Here is a 13,386-nt window from a genome sequence, read left to right on the forward strand (position 1 = left end):
ATCCACTCTTTGCCTTGTTATCATATACAATTAAATTGCCGGAGGCAATATAGACAGCCCCGTACGAAGTCAAATTTCATAAATTCCTATTTAAACAGCTATATACCGCTATATTTACCTATATTTCACTGTAAATAAACATTTCACAGGGGAATATGCTATTATATAGCTCTATATGCCTGTATATAGCTCAATATAGCTGTATATAGGTATATATAGATGTCCATATATGGAATCCCTGAAACCCCTCACACTTAACACATTATTTCCATGTTAACAGAAACTCTCTAAGCATCATTTTCCCCACTTTATATCGTTTTACTAAAATCCAATATGGCCGCCGGCAGCCATTTTGTTAGAAGACCGGAAATAGTACCGACGCTTTACATTCGTTAATACCTTTCAAACAAAAAAAAATTCATGAAATTCGGTCAAAATTTACTCGAGATATTGTCAAAATACACCACGTTCACTGTACTTCCGAGTAGCCAGATAAGAGCTCACTCCAAGAGACCTAGCTCACGCTCCAGAGAACATAATTTCATAAAAAAAAATTTCCCTGATTGGTACGGTCAATACCTATCTAATAAAGCTAAAACAGACGAAATATGTTCAAATGTGGCCGACCTACAAGCAAAAACTGCTTGCCGCCCTGTGCCTGTTCCACACCAAGGGGTCTAACTCACGAGTCGGTCATCCGATTTCCAAAAACTTTTTTTTGTCGATCGGTATTGTAAATACCTTTTATTTGACGTATCACTTACAAGTTTAACGTTTAAATGTCCGGAGATATCTTCGAAAAACCGTAAAGCACTTATTGGGCCACAGCTCGGGAGGGGTCGATCCAAAATCACTTATCTTCGAACTTAGCCTGTCTTTTGACATTACCAAACGGGAAAAAAAAGAATTTTCAAAATCGGATGCGTTTTACTCAAGTTATCGTGCAGACAGACAGACGGACAGACGGACAGACAGACGGACATTTTTTTTTCGCGGATTTGGCATCTCTAGACAACCACAATAGGTTTCCCCTTACTCAGGGAGTCCAATTCGACGTGTTACAAACGTATGCGTAAACCTATAAGACCCCAGTACTTCGTACGGGTCTAAAAATTTAATTATTATCACATTTTCGTTTTCAACAGATTCTACATAATTTCTAGATCCACAGATTTTACAGTCTTGATATTGAATGGTTTTTAGCACCGTACGAAGTACAAAGGGGCTTATAGGATTACGATGCCGTGTGTAATTGATGGAATTCGAAGCAGACGGTAAGCGCAAAGTGTTTGCATATGTTCATAGATGACGAATCCGCAATAAAAATTTTGTCTGTCCGTCTGTCCGTCACGTCGATATCTTGAGTAAATCAAATCCGATTTCAAAAAAAAAATTTCCCCTGAAAAATAGTCGAAATAGTGAGGCTAAGTTCGAAGATGGGCATATTCGGGTCGGCCCTTCGTGAGTTAGGGCCACCTAAGTGATTTAAGGTCTTAAGCCTGTTTCTATCCACTGCTGGATGTAGGCCTCTCCAACTTTTTTCCATTTCGTACGATCCATTGCCATTTGCTGCCAGTTTGTGCCTGTAATATTCTTAATTCCGTTTGTCCATCTCTCTGGTGGTCTACCTATAGCTCGTCTTTTATATGGTCGCCAGTTCATTATCTTTTGGTCCTTCTTCCAATATGTCCCGCCCAGCTCCATTTCAGAGATGCTATTCTTTCCATGACATCAACGACCCTGGTTTGTTGTCGAATCCATTGATTCGTCATTCTGTCTCTGAGTGTTATTCCAAGCATACTCCGTTCCATGGCTCTCTGTGTCACTCTCAATTTATCTTCGGATGCTTTCGTTAAAGTCAACGTTTCCGCTCCATAAGTGAGCACTCTTCTTCTTCTTCTTTTTCAGCCTGTTTCTATCCACTGCTGGCTGTAGGCCTCTCCAACTTCTTTCCATTTCGTACGATGCATTGCCATTTGCTGCCAGTTTGTACCTGCAATATTCTTAATTCCGTTTGTCCATCTCTCTGGTAGTCTACCTATAGCCGTCTGTTATATGGTCGCCAGTTCATGATCTTTTTGGTCCAACGTTCGTCTGTCCTTCTTGCAATATGTCCCGCCCAGCTCCATTTCAGAGATGCTATTCTTTCCATGACATCAACGACCCTGGTCTGTTGTCGAATCCATTGATTCGTCATTCTGTCTCTGAGTGTTATTCCAAGCATACTCCGTTCCATGGCTCTTTGTGTCACTCTCAATTTATCTTCGGATGCTTTCGTTAAAGTTAACGTTTCCGCTCCATAAGTGAGCACTGGAAGGACACAAGTGTCGAAAACTTTGCGTTTGAGACTATTATTCATTTTGCTTTTGAAAATGAGTCTGAGTTTTCCGAACGCTGCCCATGCAAGAACAATCCTACGTCTTATTTCTGCAGTTTGGTTGTCCAGACAACGACAGTGTCACCAATTTTGATTTCTCTATCGTCCCCGATGTTGGTCATGACTTTTGTTTTCGATAAGTTCATCTTGAGGCCAACTTTGCTTGCCTCTTCACTTAATTGTTGTAGCATAAGCTGAGCCTGACCTACATTCGCTGCTATCGGTACAATGTCATCAGCGAAGCGGAGATTGCTCAGGTACTCTCCATTTATCTTTATTCCCATTTTTCTCCAGTTTAACTTCTTAAAAATACTCTGCAGAATCGCCGTGAATAATTTCGGTGAAATGGTGTCACCCTGCCTTACACCTCGGCCGATTCTGAATTTCTCCGTGCTCTTACGAAGTTTTATATATGGGTTAGCATTTTTGTACACATATCGAATTGTGTTGGAGTACCTTGAGTCTACTCTACATTCGTCTAATGCGTCCAATATCGTCCATGTTTCCACTGAATCGAAAGCTTTTTCGAAGTCCATGAATAGCAAGACTATGTCGATGTTATATTCACGACACTTCTCAATATATTGTGAAAAACTTGATATATTGTGAAATCGGACACCCAAATATTAAGAACGCATTTTCATACGTTTTTCGAAAATCTTATACTGATAAAATAAGACCATTTTGTGTGCTATCTGTATAGCTGCCAGTCCTTTTTATCTACTTACCTTTTCAACATATATTATATACGGAATCGTCAAAATGAGATTGCAAGATACACAAGTCCATCAATGAGTTCTCATTTCTTATAGACCAAGTCAGAAGTGTGACGACCCATTCCGATAATTATATATTATGTAACCAACGTGCTGTATTTGTATAATGTAGTCCATGTGTAAAGTGAGCGTGATTTTTCTATGATCTACGCAAAGAATTTAGTAACAAAGTTAGAGGGAGGACAGTCGGTCAGTTTATCCCATGCAAAATTTCATTGCATTCTAATACACTTTTACCATTTTGACACTTGCACTGTTCGGTTTTCCGCATTCTAACTTTGTGAATAAACTCTGTGCGGCTGTTAGAGAGATGTCTTAGGGCACACGAAAACGCCGGCAGACAGACATTTCTCAAGAAGAGTCAAAAGAATGTGTAGCACCATTCGTAAAGCAGTGCCACTGCTAAATGACGGTGTCTTGGGACACTTCACTGTTGGCGACATTAACGTTCCGCTGCCATCACGGATCGGTTAGACTTGATGAATCGATTCAGATTAACTGTAGCTGTTCATATTATAACGAGGTTTAAAAGCTTCAATCAGATAGGCATATGTCGATTCGTCGGGTTGGGCCGGGTCGGATCGTTGTGTTTCTGGCGGCCCGCACATCTCTATCGTCGTACTTAAGCTCAGCCATCTCATCCGTTCATCTCCATTTTGGAGCAACAGAGAAATCTTGTACAACTTCGACGACAAACTTAAGATCACCTTAAAAGGAATTCTAAGCATCACATTAGACAATAACACTTGGAATCCAAGTCTTGGATACAGGCCACTCTGCCGACTAAGAAAGCATATAAGCGTATAAGAAAGCTAAACGACATCTCAATGCCCGCCTTTCTAGGCTCATCTTACAGTACGATCAACCTCGTCTCTCAAATATCTAATTCTTCAGACGACTCGATCATTTGCTACATGCGTGAAGTTTCGGAAGCCTGGCTTAGAGTTAACTCCGCCATTCCAACGAATCGTCACCATCAAAGTGCTTGGGATAAAATCAACGGTGATCGATTAATTGACGTCGAGCTTAACTATACACATCCGAACGACATCGCACACACCATTCACCTGGCTTCAAATTGGCTTTTATATGACATTTGTATAGAGACTTTGGTGAGCTCCAGCTCCCAAGATATGGGTTTTTTCCAACTTTTGAAAATTCCAATCTTATTTTTGGACCATTATTAGCCTATAACCAAAATTTCAGGAAAATCTATAGAAACGTTTAGAAGTTGCTGGATCCACTTTTCCATAGGAACTAACTAACTAACGTAGGCGATTTCAGTTATCTAAAAAAACGACATTTTGCTTATTTTCATATAAACATCAATATTCCGAAGTTCAATCTTGGCCAATTTTGAAGCTGCAGTAACGTGTGATAGCTCGTTGAACTCGTATATGGATTCCTAGATTCTAGATATCCTAGTTTCAGGGTCGTTGGAGTTAAGGGAGAGAAGTCAAAAAGTTGCTGTGAATATGCTCCGTCGTCCTCAAAAAAAAATTGTTAAAACATTTTTGGTAGTGGACTTGCGTCACGCCCGCTTTCTAACGTGCGGGCATGATAATAAGTGTCAATCAGTGACATGACAGTAATATGTACATCTGGCGCCTCTCTCGTTTGTAAAGTGCACTGGCATTGAGAATATAAGGTCAGAACCCAAAAGCTGAGGGCTAACGAAAACATGTCGATTTTCAGCTGTTGTAAAAAAATGCAATTAATTTATTTTGTTTGGATAAGACAACGTTTGTAGGCCTTTAAAATCAACTCTTTTTTAATAGAAATACGTCACACGTTGCATCCATCTGTTGTACATGTTTTACAGAACTCGGTTTTAATAGAAGCTGACGATGTGTCAATGCTGTTGCATAAATCTTGTGGAGCATTTTTATCTTCCCAATCACAAGACCGCTGTAAAACTCTCTCGGTGTTGTTGACTGTCAATGAAGCAAAAAAAATTGTATTTTTTTATGCCAACATAGAAAGTTGATATGAGGGGCTAAAGTAAAAAAATGCATCCACATTTTGAGGGGTGAAAGTAATAACTTTCGCCAATTGTTTAAAACTTTTGTACAAACAATTTGTGGTAAGTATCGACTTTCGATGTTGGTATTGTGGTGATTCCCTTCAAAGCACTCATTTGAATTATGTATAATCATAGTAACCCATTTAGGGGTATAAATACTCGTCATACTTTGTGAATACATTCATTCAATATTCATCCTCGGAAGAGGTAACAGCTATGTCTTTTCCCTAGTAGTTGGATGTAGAATAGTTGACTATAGAAAATCATATATGGTCGAGATTAGGTCCCATAGTATAAAAAAATAGTACATTGAATGACAAGTGACGAAAGTAAAAAATTCAACCCTGTGCGAGAGTTGGTGCCCGCGCCGAAGGCAAGGGCTCTAATCGCACAGTTTGATTTTTTTTACTTTCGCCCGAGTCGTTCATACTGTTTCAATTTTGAGTTGACTTTTATATTATGTAGTCGACTTTCGCATTATGCATTAGGGTGGGTCGTATTTTCATTTTGTTTTTATTTTAAAAGGCCTGGCCCTAGGCTGTACTCAAAATTGACCAAGGAATCCGAAACAGCAAAAAAAAAATTCAAAAATTAATTTTTCCCTTGCCTCTAGGCTGATTTTTGATTTTCGGGGTACTAGCATGAAATTGCACATATTGTTGACTGATATCTCGGGCATTTGGGAGCAGAAGGCATTACTGCTAACTGTAGTTAATAGTTGAGGAGTCCAGCTATAAAATACCATAAGAACGTTGTTGACCTTCGCCTTCAATCGACAAATCATGACATAATACGTCGTGTGAAGTATGCCTGAACAGGTAATCTCATAGAGAATCCATTGCAGAAAAGTTTGTTGAAAACGAACTGAAAAAACTCACAGGAGCTCTGTTTTTGAAACCCAAATTTGGCAATTTTTTGTTAGAATGAAAAAGTCAAATGAACAACAAATGCAAAGTAAAAGGTTCTAATCTGGTGGAATTGATAGTTTTATACCTATTCACCCTAAATAACACTTTTCTGAGCAAATAAACGTAGATTCGTCGATTTTCGTTCATTTGACTTTTTCATTCTAACAAAAAATTGCCAACTTTGGGCTTCGAAAACAGAGCTCCTGTGAGTTTTTTCAATTCGTTTTCAACAAACTTCTCTGAAATGGATTCTCTATGAGATTACGTGTTCAGGCATACCTCACACGACGTATTATGTCATGATTTGTCGATTTTATTTGCAAATAAATTTGAAATTTTTTGTCGAAAAGTCTTAGTCGGGGACATTGACAGAGTTACTCTGCCCAAGTGAAGGCGAAGGTCAACAACGTTCTTATGGTATTTCATAGCTGGACTCCTCAGCTATTAACTACAGTTAGCAGTAATGCCTTATGTTCCCAAATGCCCGAGATATCAGTCAACAATATGTGCAATTTCATGCTAGTACCCCGAAAATCAAAATCAGCCTAGAGGCAAGGGAAAAATTAATTTTTGAATTTTTTTTTTTGCTGTTTCGGATTCCTTGGTCAATTCTAAGTACAGCCTGGGGCCAGGCCTTTTAAAATAAAAACAAAATGAAAATACGACCCACCCTATTATGCATATGAACTTTCTCCCCGCTCCAACACATAACATGCATTTTTTTACTTTCGCCCCGAATTTCGAGGGTGAAAGTATCAATTGTCATTCAATGTACTATTTCCAAGAAGGAACGTTTGCATGTATTCGAAAAGTACGTAAACTAGCCAAATACTCACTCAATTGAATGACTTTCTTGCATACTGGTATTACATTTTGATAACTCTCTGTCATTGAATTGGAGGGGGGCTCACATTCAACATAAGTCCATCGTCGCTGTTGTTCACTGATTGTAGTTACATCAAATGGATCATCGCAAAAGGCAGGATTTGTTGAATTTGTTGAACATCGCCAACATTTTAAAGGTGAAGCTGCAAGTTTAAGAGATATAATTGTTGGGCTTGTACACTGACAAAAAAAATTGGATATCTTACCTGTCTTACAGGTAACTTTGTCTCCAGGTAATCCACATTGCCTGTCACAGCTGTACTTTTTGTATGGGAAGCTACAGCTCTAGCAGCTATTGTGGATTACCTGGAGACAAAGTTAACTGTGACAGGTAAGATATTCAAATCTTTTTTAGTTACCTGCTGGTGCTGCTGTTATTGTTGTTGTTGTGGTGGTGGTCGTCGTCTGTTAGAATCAGTAAAGTCTTCAAGCGTCGGTGAAAATAAAAGATTCTTCTTTAGAAAACAGATTGTGCGTTAGGGGTGTGCGATGGTTCTGGGATCGGGACGCAAGGGGTCCACGAAAAATTCTTACCATACCTTTGAGTTTGGACGTTGAACAGAACACACGCACTCTTCGTATGTGCTATCACTCGATTTCTCTCAATTTTAGTTTTTGATTCTTTTGCGACTGCTTTGTGTTTAGAACTTAGCAGTGAGGTTGAGGTTGAGTGCTTGTCCCTTGGCCACGTCGTATAACACCATGTGTTACCCGAGCTAAAGTGCTACCTCACAGTTGACTAATCTTTGTGCCTAAAAATGGATTTGTGCCGCAAATGTTTCACGGCGTTCAATTTTATGAGCAGATGTTTTTCATGAACGAGCATGGTCGGCTTTATAAATTAAATAAATTAATTTAAAGAAAGGCTACGTTCCCAGTTTATGTTATCACTTCTGCCTATAAAAGAATTGAAAGTTGTCGTCCTTTTGTTTCGAATCTTACGATTCATTTTGTTATTGCGCAAGGTTTGCAGTTAAAACCGGTCTCTCGAAACTCGATGTGTATGTGTAGGATTAGTTCGGATGATATGGTCTATACGACGGTAACAAAGAGCAAGAGTAGTGAAACGGAATGTTTTTGTGATGAGGCCGAGTAGATTAATGTTGTTCTTAAGAGCAAAAATTTCGTTTCATTTTGTGTTGTTACTTTTTGCTTCGTCCGACTCCAACCCCCCGCAAATTCATGACGATGCGAACAGGCCACTGAAAGGAAATATATGGCGCGAATATGTGTTCTTTTTGTGTCATAAATGCTGTGGTTGTGCAACTTACAACTAAAACGTATTTTCTTTTCGCTTAAATTCTGTCTTACCCCTTTTAAGATAGTGACAATTGTTGTGTTGACAATTTTTGTGCCAGCACAAAAAATTTGTGCCAGCACGAAATTTTGTGCCAGCACGAAATTTTGTGAAATTCGTCAAGTTTTTTCGTTATAACACAAATTTTTGCGTCAGCACAAATATTTGTGTTCAGTTCAGTTGTTCAGTTTCAGTAAATATTTTTGCTAGCACAAATATTTGTTTGGTTCAGTTATAGTAAATATTTTTGCTAGGAAAATTTCTTTAATTATAAAATAAATAAGAGTAAATTACCATCTAGGGAAGTAATTAGGTGTCTCGAAGTACTTTTATTTATTTTGATACGATATATCCAATTACTTTCCGTGTAATAGTAATTTACTATTAATAATAAAATTAGAGATGAGATCATGTTTTCCACTTTTCATGGTATACCTCCTCGACGACAGTCATTATTGAAAATCAATAATAGTTATTTACGCATCTATCATAGACGGTGGATTTTAAGCAATTTCGCGAGTTGTAGCCCGAACGAAGTGTCTAAAATCAACTGTCCACAACATATGCGTACAAAACTTTTCATTCAGAAAGACCAGAATTACAAGAAAAACTCTGTAATTATGACCTGTATACTTATATTAGTGAGTCGTTCTAGGTTGAAGTCACGAATTACTTTGAGATGAAAGTCGTTAGTTGAGAGATTTCAAATCAACTCCCAACTGAACAGCTTTCAACTAAAAATAAACGTGGTGTTTTTACACAGATAAAAATTTGGGATTAAGTCGTAATTCCCAATTTTAACCCCCAAATTTTTATCTGTGTAGCTGCTGTGTCCACTAACACAGGCACAAGCTGAAATTGAATATTCGAATACTAATTGTAGGTAAACGTTCTACCAAAGTTTGGGAAAATATGTAAGATTACCGGGGGCGAGCAAAGTAAAGCTTTCATACTCACCAACCCGCAGTAGCAAGCGTGGTGTTTTAATGCTAAAAACCTTCAAACGAAGCCACAACGAACTATACATTGCCACATATAATGCCAGAATAATGTCGTCAAGACAAAAAATGCAAGAAATGGAAGAAGAGCTAGAAAAAATAAAATGGGATGTGGTGGGAGTGAGCGAAGTGAGAAAACCTGGAGAGGAATGCCTGAAATTACAATCAGGGCATACATTCTTCTATCGAGGAAGTGACAGTCAGATGCTGATGCACGGTGTCGGATTGTTCATACATAAACGATGGTCGGATCGCATAACTCACACGAAAAGCATATCCGATCGAGTGATATACGTAAGCCTGAAGATAAATAACAGATACAGTGTCAAATTAATTCAGGTTTACGCACCCACGTCCACCCATGATGACGAAGAAGTAGAAAGATTCTATGAAGATGTCGAGAAAGCTCTGGACGAAAACCCATCACATTACCAATATCTAATCGGTGATTTCAATGCGAAGCTGGGAAAACGAGAAGAAGACTCCGAAGTTTCTATTGGTAGTTTTAGCAACGACCAAAGAAATGAGCGTGGAAATACTCTACTCAACTTCCTACAGCAACACAATTTGTACGCAATGAATTCATTTTTTGCCGGAAAGCCTCAACGGAAATGGACTTGGGCTAGTGCAGATGGTCTAACGAAAAATGAGATCGATTACATCATAACTGGCTGTAAGTCAACCGTTAAGAACGTTACGGTCCTAAACAATTTTTCAACCGGTAGTGATCACCGAATGGTTCGTGCAAGAGCCACGTTAAATACCAGATTTCAAAGATCACAACTAGTTCAGAAAAGTGAAAGGATTGACGTACAACGACTTTACACACAAAATGAAGAATTTGCTACGAAAATGACTGCCGAATTAGATAACGTCAACAATCAATGTGAAACATTGGACGAATTGAATACCAAAATCGTCGATACAATAATGGATTTCATGAAATCCAAATGCAAATCCGTCCAAGGGAAAGAATCAAAACTCAGCAGAGAAACATTAGACCTGATCGCAAGCAGAGCAGAGTTGGTAAAAAACGGAGGACGAGATTCGGTGGAATACCGGAACTTGTCCAAAAGTATCAACAAAGCAAGGAGATTTAATCAGATTAAAGAAAATATAATGTCCAATTGGCTCAAAACATAATTGAAGCTAACTGCAATATGAAAGTCCTACGGAGAAAAATGACAAACGCCAAAAAAGAAATCTTCAAATTACGAGACAAAACAGGAACGATCCAAACGGATCGAAATGCGATATTAAACATTGGAACAGAATTTTATGAGAATTTGTTTTCTTCAGCAAGACAGAGTCCAACGGAAGAAACCGAAGATAGACCAATAATAAGAAACGTGGGATCGGAGGATATGCCCGACATAACTGTTGATGAAGTCAAGGCCGCAGTAGCCGAGATGAAAAACAAAAAGTCTACCGGAGAAGATGATGTTCCAGTGGAAGCCATTAAACTGGGTGGAGACTCCTTATTAAAGGCAATCACGGCTTTGTTTAATCAATGTCTCCAATGGGAAGAAGTACCAGAAGCCTGGGAAAATGCGGTAATTACATTGCTGCATAAAAAAGGAGACATAACAAAGCTGGAAAATTACCGGCCCATAAGCCTATTGTCAACACTCTACAAGTTGTTTATGAAAATCATTACGAAGAGGAACACTAACAAGTTCGACTTCTACCAACCTGTTGAACAAGCTGCTTTCAGATCTGGTTTCAGCACAAACGACCATTTGCAGGTGATGAGAACGCTTATTGAGAAGTGTCGTGAATACAACATCGACATAGTCTTGCTATTCATAGACTTCGAAAAAGCTTTCGATTCAGTGGAAACATGGTCGATATTGGACGCATTAGACGAATGTAGAGTAGACTCAAGGTACTCCAACACTGTTAATTTTCGTGAATAATAAATGCTCAGGTTAAGTTTAACAAAGTCAATTTAATTATTGTGTAAAGCGATTGTACATCGAACGTTACTGATCAACGATTCTAACAAGACTAAAAGGCAAGATGTGTCCGTAGAGATAATTATTCGTTAACATGTAATGAGGAAGAGGATAGAGTGAGACAAATATATTCAACACACCCTCTATTTGCTCACCCTCGTAAGAACTACTGGACATTAAGAGGCACCGGCACTTAGCTAAAATTGTAGCCTACATTTGCGTGTTTCGTATTTCATTTTTGTTAATATCTTTTCATCAGAATCCTTTTTGAAAAATGTGCGACCGCAATTCCGACCACGAATGTGTTAGCTTTCAACAGAAAATAGTTTTGGTTGTAGTCGTTTGACCAGCTCTGAGAAAAGTGAGCAGTTTAATGAAATTTTCATAAACTGCTCATTGTTCTCAGAGCTGGTCAAATTGCTGCAACCAAATCTATTTTCTGTTGAAAGCTAACACATTCGTGGTCGGAATTGCGGTCGTACATTTTTCAAAAAGGATTCTGGTGGAAAGATATCATCAAAAGTAAACTAAAATCCAGTATTTAAAAATCGCCCTAATGTATGCTTTTCGGCAAAGTACCGGTGCCTCTTAAAAGCAAAAAAAATGAACCAAAAACATTCAAATCGGACACATCCCCATAGACTTTCGAAAAAATTCAAACTTTTGCCTTGCCAACGGCTTAGTGAAAACATCAGCAAGTTGTTCATTAGTGCTTACATAACTCAAACGAAAAAACCCATCGTCGAATTTCTCTCTAATAAAATGATACCTGACCTCGATGTGCTTTGTTCGCTTGTGAAACTCTGGATTTTTCGTTAGCTTTATTGCTCCTTGATTGTCCATATGCAGGATGGGTTTTCCCATGTTCACATTCATGTCGCTGAGCAGTCGTTGTATCCATACCAATTCTTTGACCGCCTCTGAACCAGCGATGTACTCTGATTCCGTGCTTGATAGCGCAACGCATTTTTGACGGTTTGAGCCCCATGAAATCGAACCGGTTCCAAGCATGAATACGAAGCCACTTGTGGATCTTCTCGTGTCAACGTCTCCTGCATAGTCTGCATCACTAAAGCATTTGAGGCTGAGTGCAGCATTTGATTCGAAACGGATGCCAAAGCTTAATGTTCCCTTAATGTATCTGAAGATCCGTTTCACCGCATTTACGTGATTTTCGGTCGGTTCGTTGAGATATCTACTTGCCAATCCAACAGCAAATGAAATGTCCGGTCTGGTTGCAACCGCGAGATACATTAGACTTCCAACGGCTTCTCGATACGGAAACGTTGTCGGTTTTCCATTCACAAGGCTCGAAAGGTATTTCGTGTTTGCATCGGCGGGAGTGTCCACTGGGCAGGCATCCATCATGTTGAATTTTGTCAACACCTTTGTCGCGTATGTTGATTGACTCACGTGTATTGATCCATCATGTAAACGATTAATTTGCAATCCAACAAAAAAACTTCCATCGGCCACCTTGATTGCAAATTCTCTCTGGAGAAACGAAATCAACTCAGCGATGTCTTGTTCAGTTGAAGCTGCCACCAATCCGTCGTCGACCCATATTGCTAAGAATATTCTTCGACCAGCAATCTTCCCAACGAATACGCAATTGTCCGACTCACAGATTTGGAATTGAAACTTTTGAAGAAAACTGGTGAATTTCTGGTTCCACACACGAGACGCCTGCTTCAACCCATACAGACTTTTCCTCAACTTGCAGACGCGACTCGTACGATCTTCATAGCCTTTCGGTTGGCACATATAAATTTCTTCATCGAGTGAACCATACAAAAAGGCTGTCTCCACGTCGAATTGCGTTAGTTTCAGGTCTTCTGATGCAGCAATTGCGAGAATCAGTCTCACGGATGTCAACTTGACCACCGGGCTAAACGTTTCCAAGTAGTCTACTCCATACTGCTGGGTAAAGCCCCGAATGACCAACCTCGCTTTGAACCTCACAGCTTCACCTGCTGAATTGTGTTTTAGTTTATAAGTCCATTTGTTGTCAATTACCTTTCTGCCTTCTGGTAAGTCGACCAAGTCCCAAGTGTGATTTTTCTTGAGTGATGAGATTTCGCTGTTCATTGCTTCGATCCATTTTTCGTTTTCCAAACAATTCATCGCCTCTTGATACGATTTTGGTTCGCTCGATTCTAGTACGAAA

Source organism: Bradysia coprophila, unplaced genomic scaffold (assembly GCF_014529535.1).
Source record: "Bradysia coprophila strain Holo2 unplaced genomic scaffold, BU_Bcop_v1 contig_93, whole genome shotgun sequence".
In the NCBI taxonomy this organism is placed as follows: domain Eukaryota; kingdom Metazoa; phylum Arthropoda; class Insecta; order Diptera; family Sciaridae; genus Bradysia; species Bradysia coprophila.